Source organism: Nerophis ophidion, linkage group LG14 (genome assembly GCF_033978795.1).
Source record: "Nerophis ophidion isolate RoL-2023_Sa linkage group LG14, RoL_Noph_v1.0, whole genome shotgun sequence".
NCBI classification, from domain to species: domain Eukaryota; kingdom Metazoa; phylum Chordata; class Actinopteri; order Syngnathiformes; family Syngnathidae; genus Nerophis; species Nerophis ophidion.
In genome coordinates, this window is record NC_084624.1 from 54,169,958 (window position 1) to 54,183,197 (window position 13,240).

A 13,240-nucleotide genomic window follows, 5' to 3' on the forward strand; every position below is an offset into this window, starting at 1 on the left:
TAGTGAGTTTACATTATTCACCCGAGGAACTTTAGTTATTAAAGAGTTCTGGCCAGATGGTTTTTCCCGGTACACATTTCCGGCGTTTTTGTTGCACTACTGAGCCACGGATGAGGAGATGCTGCTCCGTTAGTGGAAACTGTGGATGTTGTGTCTACGATCCGTATGTTATAGGAACAAAGCTGAAGAGTGTGTGTAAAAGATATCACCACATGGGCTCAGGGACACTTCAGAAAACCACTGTCAGTAACTACAGTTCGTCACTACATCTTTAGGTGCAAGTTAAAACTTTTTTATGCAAAACGAAAGCCATTTATCAACAACACCCAGAAACGACGCCGGCTTTGCTGGGCCCGAGCTCATCTAAGATGGACTGATGCAACGTGGAAAAGTGTTCTGTGGTCTGACGAGTCCACATTTCAAATTGTTTTTGGAAACTGTGGACGTAGTATCCACCGGACCAAAGAGGAAAATAACGAGCTCTATTGTTCTTTGCGCAAAGTGTAAAAGGCAGCATGTGTGATGGTATGGGGGTGTATTAGTGAACAAGACATGGGTAACTTACACATGTGTGATGGTATGGGGGTGTATTAGTGCCCAAGACATGGGTAACTTACACATGTGTGATGGTATGGGGGTGTATTAGTGTCCAAGACATGGGTAACTTACACATGTGTGATGGTATGGGGGTGTATTAGTGAACAAGGCATGGGTAACTTACACATGTGTGATGGTATGGGGGTGTATTAGTGCCCAAGACATGGGTAACTTACACATGTGTGATGGTATGGGGGTGTATTAGTGAACAAGACATGGGTAACTTACACATGTGTGATGGTATGGGGGTGTATTAGTGAACAAGACATGGGTAACTTACACATGTGTGATGGTATGGGGGTGTATTAGTGCCCAAGGCATGGGTAACTTACACATGTGTGATGGTATGGGGGTGTATTAGTGCCCAAGGCATGGGTAACTTACACATGTGTGATGGTATGGGGGTGTATTAGTGAACAAGACATGGGTAACTTACACATGTGTGATGGTATGGGGGTGTATTAGTGAACAAGACATGGGTAACTTACACATGTGTGATGGTATGGGGGTGTATTAGTGAACAAGACATGGGTAACTTACACATGTGTGATGGTATGGGGGTGTATTAGTGAACAAGACATGACTAACTTACACATGTGTGATGGTATGGGGGTGTATTAGTGAACAAGACATGGGTAACTTACACATGTGTGATGGTATGGGGGTGTATTAGTGAACAAGACATGGGTAACTTACACATGTGTGATGGTATGGGGGTGTATTAGTGAACAAGACATGGGTAACTTACACATGTGTGATGGTATGGGGGTGTATTAGTGAACAAGACATGGGTAACTTACACATGTGTGATGGTATGGGGGTGTATTAGTGAACAAGACATGGGTAACTTACACATGTGTGGTGGTATGGGGGTGTATTAGTGAACAAGACATGGGTAACTTACACATGTGTGATGGTATGGGGGTGTATTAGTGAACAAGACATGACTAACTTACACATGTGTGATGGTATGGGGGTGTATTAGTGAACAAGACATGGGTAACTTACACATGTGTGATGGTATGGGGGTGTATTAGTGAACAAGACATGGGTAACTTACACATGTGTGATGGTATGGGGGTGTATTAGTGAACAAGACATGACTAACTTACACATGTGTGATATTATGGGGGTGTATTAGTGAACAAGACATGGGTAACTTACACATGTGTGATGGTATGGGGGTGTATTAGTGAACAAGACATGGGTAACTTACACATGTGTGATGGTATGGGGGTGTATTAGTGAACAAGACATGGGTAACTTACACATGTGTGATGGTATGGGGGTGTATTAGTGAACAAGACATGGGTAACTTACACATGTGTGATGGTATGGGGGTGTATTAGTGAACAAGACATGACTAACTTACACATGTGTGATGGTATGGGGGTGTATTAGTGAACAAGACATGGGTAACTTACACATGTGTGATGGTATGGGGGTGTATTAGTGAACAAGACATGGGTAACTTACACATGTGTGATGGTATGGGGGTGTATTAGTGAACAAGACATGGGTAACTTACACATGTGTGATGGTATGGGGGTGTATTAGTGAACAAGACATGGGTAACTTACACATGTGTGATGGTATGGGGGTGTATTAGTGAACAAGACATGGGTAACTTACACATGTGTGGTGGTATGGGGGTGTATTAGTGAACAAGACATGGGTAACTTACACATGTGTGATGGTATGGGGGTGTATTAGTGAACAAGACATGACTAACTTACACATGTGTGATGGTATGGGGGTGTATTAGTGAACAAGACATGGGTAACTTACACATGTGTGATGGTATGGGGGTGTATTAGTGAACAAGACATGGGTAACTTACACATGTGTGATGGTATGGGGGTGTATTAGTGAACAAGACATGACTAACTTACACATGTGTGATGGTATGGGGGTGTATTAGTGAACAAGACATGGGTAACTTACACATGTGTGATGGTATGGGGGTGTATTAGTGCCAAAGGCATGGGTAACTTACACATGTGTGATGGTATGGGGGTGTATTAGTGAACAAGACATGGGTAACTTACACATGTGTGATGGTATGGGGTGTATTAGTGAACAAGACATGGGTAACTTACACATGTGTGATGGTATGGGGGTGTATTAGTGAACAAGACATGGGTAACTTACACATGTGTGATGGTATGGGGGTGTATTAGTGAACAAGACATGGGTAACTTACACATGTGTGATGGTATGGGGGTGTATTAGTGAACAAGACATGGGTAACTTACACATGTGTGATGGTATGGGGGTGTATTAGTGAACAAGACATGGGTAACTTACACATGTGTGATGGTATGGGGGTGTATTAGTGAACAAGACATGGGTAACTTACACATGTGTGATGGTATGGGGGTGTATTAGTGAACAAGACATGGGTAACTTACACATGTGTGATGGTATGGGGGTGCATTAGTGAACAAGACATGGGTAACTTACACATGTGTGATGGTATGGGGGTGTATTAGTGAACAAGACATGGGTAACTTACACATGTGTGATGGTATGGGGGTGTATTAGTGAACAAGACATGGGTAACTTACACATGTGTGATGGTATGGGGGTGCATTAGTGAACAAGACATGGGTAACTTACACATGTGTGATGGTATGGGGGTGTATTAGTGAACAAGACATGGGTAACTTACACATGTGTGATGGTATGGGGGTGTATTAGTGAACAAGACATGGGTAACTTACACATGTGTGATGGTATGGGGGTGTATTAGTGAACAAGACATGGGTAACTTACACATGTGTGATGGTATGGGGGTGTATTAGTGAACAAGGCATGGGTAACTTACACATGTGTGATGGTATGGGGGTGTATTAGTGAACAAGGCATGGGTAACTTACACATGTGTGATGGTATGGGGGTGTATTAGTGAACAAGACATGACTAACTTACACATGTGTGATGGTATGGGGGTGTATTAGTGAACAAGACATGGGTAACTTACACATCTGTGAAGGCACCATTAATGCTGAAAGGTACATACAGGTTTTGGAGCAACATATGCTGCCATCCAAGCAACGTTATCATTGACGCCCCTGCTTATTTCGGACGGTTATTTCCGGATGAGTAGATGCTGCTCCGTTATTGATTGAAGTAAAGTGTGAATGTCATTAAAACAGTTAGCTCCATCTTTTGACACTTCTTCCACTACCGTCCTTGCACGCTACACCGCTACAACAAAGATGACGGGGAGAAGATGCTGTCCAAGTGGAGGCACGTAAATAAGACCGCCCACAAAACGGCGCATCCTGAAGAGACTGTCAGAAAGTGACTTGAAGTTGATATGTAAAACATCATCTATGCTACATTTTGAGCAAAGAACCACCATTACATGTTATGTAGACCACATGGGAGTCTTTTACATCTAGAAAATAATACTAATAATAAGACTCCTTTAATGTGTTCTATAATCCAGTGCACCTTTTCTATGAAAATAGAGCTGACTAGACCTGAGTGGCATCAGCAGTGTGCTCTATGGTCTGGAAAATATGGTTTGTGGTATATAAAGAAGTTAATTAGAATTATGAATTTCTTGTTTGATTTGAAATATTTAAGGATGATGAAAGTTGTTCAATCAACTCTGAACTTTAGCGTGTGTTCGTTAATGTGGAGCATAGTGAAGTACACAGTGAGTGTGTTTTATGTCCGGACTGAACCGTGAACGGTGCCTTAAAGCGCCAATTATCAATCAATCAATCAATCAATCAATGTTTATTTAAATAGCCCTAAATCACAAGTGTCTCAAAGGTCTGCACGAGCCACAACGGCATCCTCGGTTCAGATCTCACATCAGGGCAAGGAAAAACTCACAACCCAATGGGATGTCGATGTGAATGACGATGAGAAACCTTGGAGAGGACCGCAGATGTGGGTGACCCGCCTACCCCCCTCTAGGGGAGACCGAATGTAATGGACATCGAGTGGGTCTAACATAATATTGTGAAAGTCCAGTCCATAGTGGATCTAAGATAATAGTGTGAGAGTCCAGTCCATAGTGGATCTAAGATAATAGTGTGAGAGTCCAGTCCATAGTGGATCTAACATAATAGTGTGAGAGTCCAGTCCATAGTGGATCTAACATAATAGTGTGAGTCCAGTCCATAGTGGATCTAACATAATAGTGTGAGAGTCCAGTCCATAGTGGATCTAAGATAATAGTGTGAGAGTCCAGTCCATAGTGGATCTAACATAATAGTGTGAGAGTCCAGTCCATAGTGGATCTAACATAATAGTGTGAGTCCAGTCCATAGTGGATCTAACATAATAGTGTGAGAGTCCAGTCCATAGTGGATCTAACATAATAGTGAGAGTCCAGTCCATAGTGGATCTAACATAATAGTGAGAGTCCAGTCCATAGTAGATCTAACATAATAGTGAGAGTCCAGTCCATAGTGGATCTAACATAATAGTCAGAGTCCAGTCCATAGTGGATCTAACATAATAGTATGAGAGTCCAGTCCATAGTGGATCCAACATAATAGTCAGAGTCCAGTCCATAGTGGATCTAACATAATAGTGAGAGTCCAGTCCATAGTGGATCTAACATAATAGTCAGAGTCCAGTCCATAGTGGATCTAACATAATAGTGTGAGAGTCCAGTCCATAGTGGATCTAACATAATACTGTGAGAGTCCAGTCCATAGTGGATCTAACATAATAGTGTGAGAGTCCAGTCCATAGTGGATCTAACATAATAGTGTGAAAGTCCGGTCCATAGTGGATCTAACATAATAGTGAGAGTCCAGCCCATAGTGGATCTAACATAATAGTGTGAGGGTCCAGTCCATAGTGGATCTAACATAATAGCGAGAGTCCAGTCCATAGTGGATCTAACATAATAGTGTGAGAGTCCAGTCCATAATGGATCCAACATAATTGTGAAAGTCCAGTCCATTGTGGATCTAACATAATAATAAGAGTCCAGTCCATAGTGGATCTAACATAATAGTGTGAGGGTCCAGTCCATAATGGATCCAACATAATTGTGAAAGTCCAGTCCATTGTGGATCTAACATAATAGTGAAAGTCCAGTCCATTGTGGATCTAACATAATAATAAGAGTCCACTCCATAGTGGATCTAACATAATAGTGTGAGGGTCCAGTCCATAATGGATCCAACATAATTGTGAAAGTCCAGTCCATTGTGGATCTAACATAATAATAAGAGTCCAGTCCATAGTGGATCTAACATAATAGTGTGAGAGTCCAGTCCATAATGGATCCAACATAATTGTGAAAGTCCAGTCCATTGTGGATCTAACATAATAATAAGAGTCCACTCCATAGTGGATCTAACATAATAGTGTGAGGGTCCAGTCCATAATGGATCCAACATAATTGTGAAAGTCCAGTCCATTGTGGATCTAACATAATAATAAGAGTCCAGTCCATAGTGGATCTAACATAATAGTGTGAGGGTCCAGTCCATAATGGATCCAACATAATTGTGAAAGTCCAGTCCATTGTGGATCTAACATAATAATGAGAGTCCACTCCATAGTGGATCTAACATAATAGTGTGAGGGTCCAGTCCATAATGGATCCAACATAATTGTGAAAGTCCAGTCCATTGTGGATCTAACATAATAATAAGAGTCCAGTCCATAGTGGATCTAACATAATAGTGTGAGGGTCCAGTCCATAATGGATCCAACATAATTGTGAAAGTCCAGTCCATTGTGGATCTAACATAATAATGAGAGTCCAGTCCATAGTGGGTCCAGCAGTATACCATCCCGAGCAGAGACAGGTCAGAAGTGCAGAGACGTCCCCAACCGATGCACAGACGAGCGGTCCTCCCCGGGTCCCGACTCTGGACTGCCAGCATTTCATCCATGGCCACCGGACCTGTGCCCCCCCCCCTCCACGAGGGAGAGGGGGGCAGAAAAAAAAAGAAACGGCAGATCAACTGGTCTAAACTGGTCAATTTAATGGCTAGAGTATACAAACTAGTTTTAAGATGGGACTTAAATGCTTCTACTGAGGTAGCATCTCTAACTGTTACTGCTAGAACATTCCAGAGTACTGGAGCCCCAATAGAAAACGCTCTATAGCCCGCAGACTTTATTTTAGGCTCTGGGAATCACTAATAAGCCGGAAGTAGAAACATATTTTATATATAGAATCCCTTGGCTGGTAATTTCTTATTAATGGAACATTTGTCACATTCAGGTGTTCATCTTATTCCAAATATATGCTCTTATTCATCACTGGCAGGCGGCGGGGGGATGGCGTGCACACTGTGGACACGCCCACACGACTTTAATATATCAAACTTAATTACACATTCAGACGAACGTGCGTGTGTGTGTGTGTGTGTGTGTGTGTGTGTGTGTGTGTGTGTGTGTGTGTGTGTGCGTGTGTGTGTGTGTGTGTGTGTGTGTGCGCCTCAGTTCTTGGCAGCATGTCACGGTGGTTCGTTCTGGCTGACCTTGACACAATCGCTGTTGCTAAATCGCTGCTGGTCCCAGAAGCAGCGGGATTGCCGGGAAACTGCAGCCAACAGACTTTGGATCCGTAAAAAACTGATGCACGATTTCTCTTATCATCATTGTCTGGTTGTCTGTTAAGCTTTCAGGGTCGATTTTTGGTAATGGACCCCCTTCCAAAAGCTTCTTCTAGCTTATCTGGGGGACCCTTTCACTTACCACCAATCTTAAATGGATATTCATTACTGTTGTCATTGTAATATGGTTGTGGAGAGGTGGAGCCGACAGTCCGACAGAGAGGCCGGGCACGCTGGAGCCCGGCCCAAAATGGCGGCGAGTAGGCGGGGATGGCGAGGTGGGGCGTGCCGGGAGCGATGCCACAATCGAGATCAGGTGCGTGGATCGTGCACCTGGATACAATTAATAAATCCTCTCGCACTGTTTACAAGGGCGGCAGCCGTGAACATCGGGGAGAGAGGTGGAGAGACAACGACAGAACGAGACGAAGTGCATGTAACCCGGAAGAGAGCGAGAGGGAGAGCGAGAGGCAGACGACGCGGGCGACTGAAAAGCAACCCGAAAAATACTTTTCTTATTGGAAAATAAACAAACTCAAAACTGCTCAAAGCCATGATTTTCCTTGGTGGTCCCTGGAACCCGCACGACGGTGAGAGTCATTCACATTTGGCGCCCAACATGGTTTGACCACCGGAGGGGGGGAGGACGATCCCCTGTGGGCTCTCGTAGGCACACTGACCGGCCTCGCAGCAGGCAGCCGGCAACAATGCCGGCTCCTTCAGGTGCTGGCGGACCAGGTGGGGGGGCGGTGAGGCCCCCCCCCCAAAGAAGAAGTTGAAGAAGAAGAAGTTGAAGTTCAAGAAAATGATACAGAAGAAGAAGTTGAAGAAGAAGAAGCTGAAGAAGTTCAAAAAAATTATACAGGAGAAAAAGAAGAAAAAAGAAGAAGAAGTTGAAGCAGAAGAAGTTCAAGAAAAATATACAGAAGAGAAAGACAAAGACAAAGAAAAGGACAAAGACGAAGAAAAAGACAAAGACGAAATGGAAGAAGACAAAGATGAAGTGGAAGAAAATGAAGCCACGCTGTTGTAACACGCACGTGCTGAATGTGGCTTGGCATTGTCTTGCTGAAATAAGCAGGGGCGTCCATGAAAAAGACCTGTATGTACCTTTCAGCATTAATGGTGCCTTCACAGATGTGTAAGTTACCCATGCCTTGGGCACTAATGCACCCCCATACCATCACAGATGCTGGCTTTTGAACTTTGCGTCGAGAACAGTCTGGATGGTTTGCTTCCCCTTTGGTCCGGATGACACAATGTCGAATATTTCCAAAAACAATTTGAAATGTGGACTCGTCAGAACACAGAACACTTTTCCACTTTGCATCAGTCCATCTTAGATGATCTCGGGCCCAGAGAAGCCGGCGGCGAATCTGGATGTTGTTGATAAATGGCTTTCGCTTTGCATAGTAGAGCTTTAACTTGCACTTACAGATGTAGCGACCAACTGTATTTAGTGACAGTGGTTTTCTGAAGTCTTCCTGAGCCCATGTGGTGATATCCTTTAGAGATTGATGTCGGTTTTTGATACAGTGCCATCTGAGGGATGGAAGGTCACGGTCATTCAATGTTGGTTTCCGGCCATGCCGCTTACGAGGAGTGATTTCTCCAGATTCTCTGAACCTTTTGATGATATTATGGAGCGTAGATGTTGAAATCCCTAAATTTCTTGCAATGTCACTTTGAGAAAGGTTGTTCTTAAACTGTTTGACTATTTGCTCACACAGTTGTGGACAAAGGGGTGTACCTCGCCCCATCCTTTCTTGTGAAAGACTGAGCATTTTTTGGGAAGCTGTTTTTTATAGCCAATCATGGCACCCACCTGTTCCCAATTAGCCTGCACACCTGTGGGATGTTCCAAATAAGTGTTTGATAAGCATTCCTCAACTTTATCAGTATTTTTGGCCACCTTTCCCAACTTCTTTGTCACGTGTTGCTGGCATCAAATTCTAAAGTTAAAGATTATTTGCAAAAAAAAAATGTTAATCAGTTTGAACATCAAATAATTTGTCTTTGTCGCATATTCAACTGAATATGGCTTGAAAATTATTTGCAAATCATTGTATTCCTTAACATAACGATTAAGGTTTTTTCAGGTGTTTTGAAACCTAAGAGTGAAAAGTTATTTGAATAAATGCTCAGTTTCTTCTTCTCTTCAGGGTCAAGATTGAGCTGGACCCTACCTCAGCTTATACTTATCCACAAATAAAAGGTGTCAAATTTTGTCAAATATGGACCTGGTCAAGGCTAATGGAAGGGACCATTTTGGGAACTAAGGGTAGAAGTTGTTACTTAAAGTCCTACTGAAAGCCACTACTAGCCACCACGCAGTCTGATAGTTTATATATCAATGATGAAATATTAACATTGCAACACATGCCACCTGTTCCCAATTAGCCTGCACACCTGTGGGATGTTCCAAATAAGTGTTTGATGAGCATTTCTCAAATTTATCAGTATTTATTGCCACTTTTCCCAACTTCTTTGTCACGTGTTGCTGGCATCAAATTCTAAAGTTAATGATTATTCGCAAAAGAAAAAATGTTTATCAGTTTGAACATCAAATATGTTGTCTTTGTAGCATATTCAACTGAATATGGCTTGAAAAGGATTTGCAAATCATTGTATTCTGTTTATATTTACATCTAACACAATTTCCCAACTCATATGGCAACGGGGTTTGTAGAAAAAAGTTATAATAATATGACTCCTTTAATGCGCCCTATATCCAAAAAAAGGTCAAAACTAGACCACTCATCGGCATTGCGCCTTATAATCCGGTGCACCCAATGGTTCGGAAAAATCCGGTAGATAAATAAACCCCAATAGTTGTGTTTTCTGCAAGCTCTCGCTCAGTGTTGTTATATTCCTGTATTGGAAAGGCTTGGATTTACCTTTTTAGCAGGTCTCCGAGGCATGTAAGCCCGTTAGAAGTGAACTAATTAGAAGTGTACTCAGTCATTCTATTAATATCCTGCAGGCTGTCTGTGGCACAGTCACCTGACAAATGGCTATTTTAATCTGATCTTATTATATTTGCATTTCTACATTTACTACATTAAACCCGGCAGGTTGAACGCTGCTCATCAACCAATCAGGGTCATGTCGGTCGCTGGTACGGTCCGACCGTTCTTCATCTGGTCTTTACTGGACGGAAACCCGTCTAGGCAGTCTTAGCTTCATTTGACGGGCTTTGAAAGGTCTGAGAAAAGAAAACCGTGATGCCGGCAAGTGCAGTCCCCTCTGGCCGCCCAACCCCCACACCCCCCCCAACACCACCCCGGGGGCACGGCGAAGGGCAGCGGTCAGCGGGACGTCGAAGAAACGAGCGGCTCAGGTGTGACGCCATTGGGAAGACATATTTTTACACTAACGAAGGCTTGGGTTTCCTGCTGCTCTCTCAGCGGCGTCCGTGCTGGTCACAGAGCATATCCGCCACCTTTCATATGTTATGTGATTATGCGCCGGCAGCCCAAAAAATATATATATGTCCGAAAAGGATCTCCAGGACTGAGAGACAGATCACGCTTTTCTAACGTTTGTCATAACTCAGTTCAAGCTTACGTATAAAATACTACACGGTCTAGCTCCATCCTATCTTGCCGATTGTATTGTACCATATGTCCCGGCAAGAAATCTGCCTTCAAAGGACTCCGACTTATTAGTGATTCCTAGAGCCCAAAAAAAGTCTGCGGGCTGTAGAGCTTTTTCATTTCGGGCTCCAGTACTCTGGAATGCCCTCCCGGTAACAGTTCGAGATGCTACCTCAGTAGAAGCATTTAAGTCTCACCTTAAAACTCATCTGTATACTCTAGCCTTTAAATAGACCTCCTTTTTAGACCAGTTGATCTGCCGCTTTTTTTCTTTCTCCTATGTCCCCCCCTCCCTTGTGGAGGGGGTCCGGTCCGATGACCATGGATGAAGTACTGGCTGTCCAGAGTCGAGACCCAGGATGGACCGCTCGTCGGGACCCAGGATGGACCGCTCGCCTGTATCGGTTGGGGACATCTCTACGCTGCTGATCCGCTTGAGATGGTCTCCTGTGGACGGGACTCTCGCTGCTGTCTTGGATCCGCTTGAACTGAACTCTCGCGGCTGTGTTGGAGCCACTATGGATTGAACTTTCACAGTATCATGTTAGACCCGCTCCACATCCATTGCTTTCGGTCCCCTAGAGGGGGGGGGTTGCCCACATCTGAGGTCCTCTCCAAGGTTTCTCATAGTCAGCATTGTCACTGGCGTCCCACTGGATGTGAATTCTCCCTGCCCACTGGGTGTGAGTTTTCCTTGCCCTTTTGTGGGTTCTTCCGAGGATGTTGTAGTCGTAATGATTTGTGCAGTCCTTTGAGACATTTGTGATTTGGGGCTATATAAATAAACATTGATTGATTGATACTTTTGGTATTATACCAAAATGACTATTTAATGATGCTATACATCAGGGGTCACCAAGAGCTACTTCTTGGGTACTGATTAATGCGAAGGGCTACCAGTTTGATACACACTTAAATAAGTTGCCAGAAATAGCCAATTTGCTCAGTTTGTCAGGCTTGGACTTGGTCTTGGTTTGTTTTCCCGAGGTGCAAAGCGAATGGCGTGGAAACGGCGTGAAGGTAAAGACATCTTTATTTTAACACCGAAACTAAAAACAAGAACCAACAAAAAGCGCGCACAATGGCGGTACAAAAAAAACTGGGCTATGAAACAAAAGACTAGCACAAAGGCTATAAACTACAAACATGAAACTAAAACACTTGCGCGGTGGCATGAATAACAAAATCTTACGTGGACAAAATGGACAGCATGGCAAGGCATGGAGCAGATAATCGAGGACGTGAATGAGGTGATGTTGCCAGACTGACTAACTGGTAAATGTGGCTTAAATAATGAACATGATAAGTGAAAACAGGTGTGAGACAAGACAGGTGAACTGATTGGTTGTCATGGTAACAAAACAGGGAGTGAAAAAAAAAGGAACTTAGAGTCCAAAGGACCTGGTATTCCTAGGTAGTCTCCCATCCAAGTACTAACCAGGTCAGACACTGCTTAGCTTTGAGAACAGATAAGATCGGGGATGCTCAGGGTAGTACGGCCATACAAAGCTCATGATCAGACATGACAGAAAACTAAATCAGTTGGCATGGTAACAAGACAAAAAAGGAAATGCAAAACAGAACTAAATGTCCAAAAAACTAAACATAGCATGACCAAAACAAAACATGAACCATAGGCATGACACAATTTACCTTTAATAAATACATTTTTATATATAAAAAAATTGGTATTTCTGTCTGTCATTCCGTCGTACATTTTTTTCCCTTTTACGGAAAGTTTTTTGTAGAGAATAAATGATGAAAAAAACACTTAATTGAACGCTTTAAAAGAGGAGAAAACACGAAAAAAAAAGAAATTTATATTTTGAAACACAGTTTATCTTCAGTTTCGACTATTTAAAATTCTAAATTCAACCGAAAAAAAGAAGAGAAAAACTAGCTAATTCGATTCTTTTGGAAAAAATTTGACAAATAATTTATGGAACATCATTAGTAGTTTTTCCTGATTAAGATTAATTTTGAATTTTAATGACATGTTTTAAATAGGTTAAAATCCAATCTGCACTTTGTTAGAATATATAACACATTGGACCAAGCTATATTTCTAACAAAGACAAATCATTATTTCTTCTAGATTTTCCAGGACAAAAATTTTAAAAGAAATTCAAAAGACTTTGAAATAGGATTTAAATTTGATTCTACAGATTTTCTATATTTGCCGGAATAATTTTTAGAAATATTTCACAAATATTCTTCGTCGATAAAACAGAATCTAAAATAAAGAATTGAATTAAAATGTATTTATCATTCTTTACAATAAAAAAAAAAATTTACTTGAACATTGATTTAAATTGTCAGGAAAGAAGAAGAAGGAATTTAAAAGGTAAAAATGTGTATGTGTTTAAAAATCCTTAAATCATTTTTAAGATATCGCTAAAATTGTCTTTCTGAAAGTTATAAGAAGCAAAGTAAAAAAATAAATGAATTTATTCAAACAAGTGAAGACCAAGTCTTTAAAATATTTTTTCAGATTTTCAAATT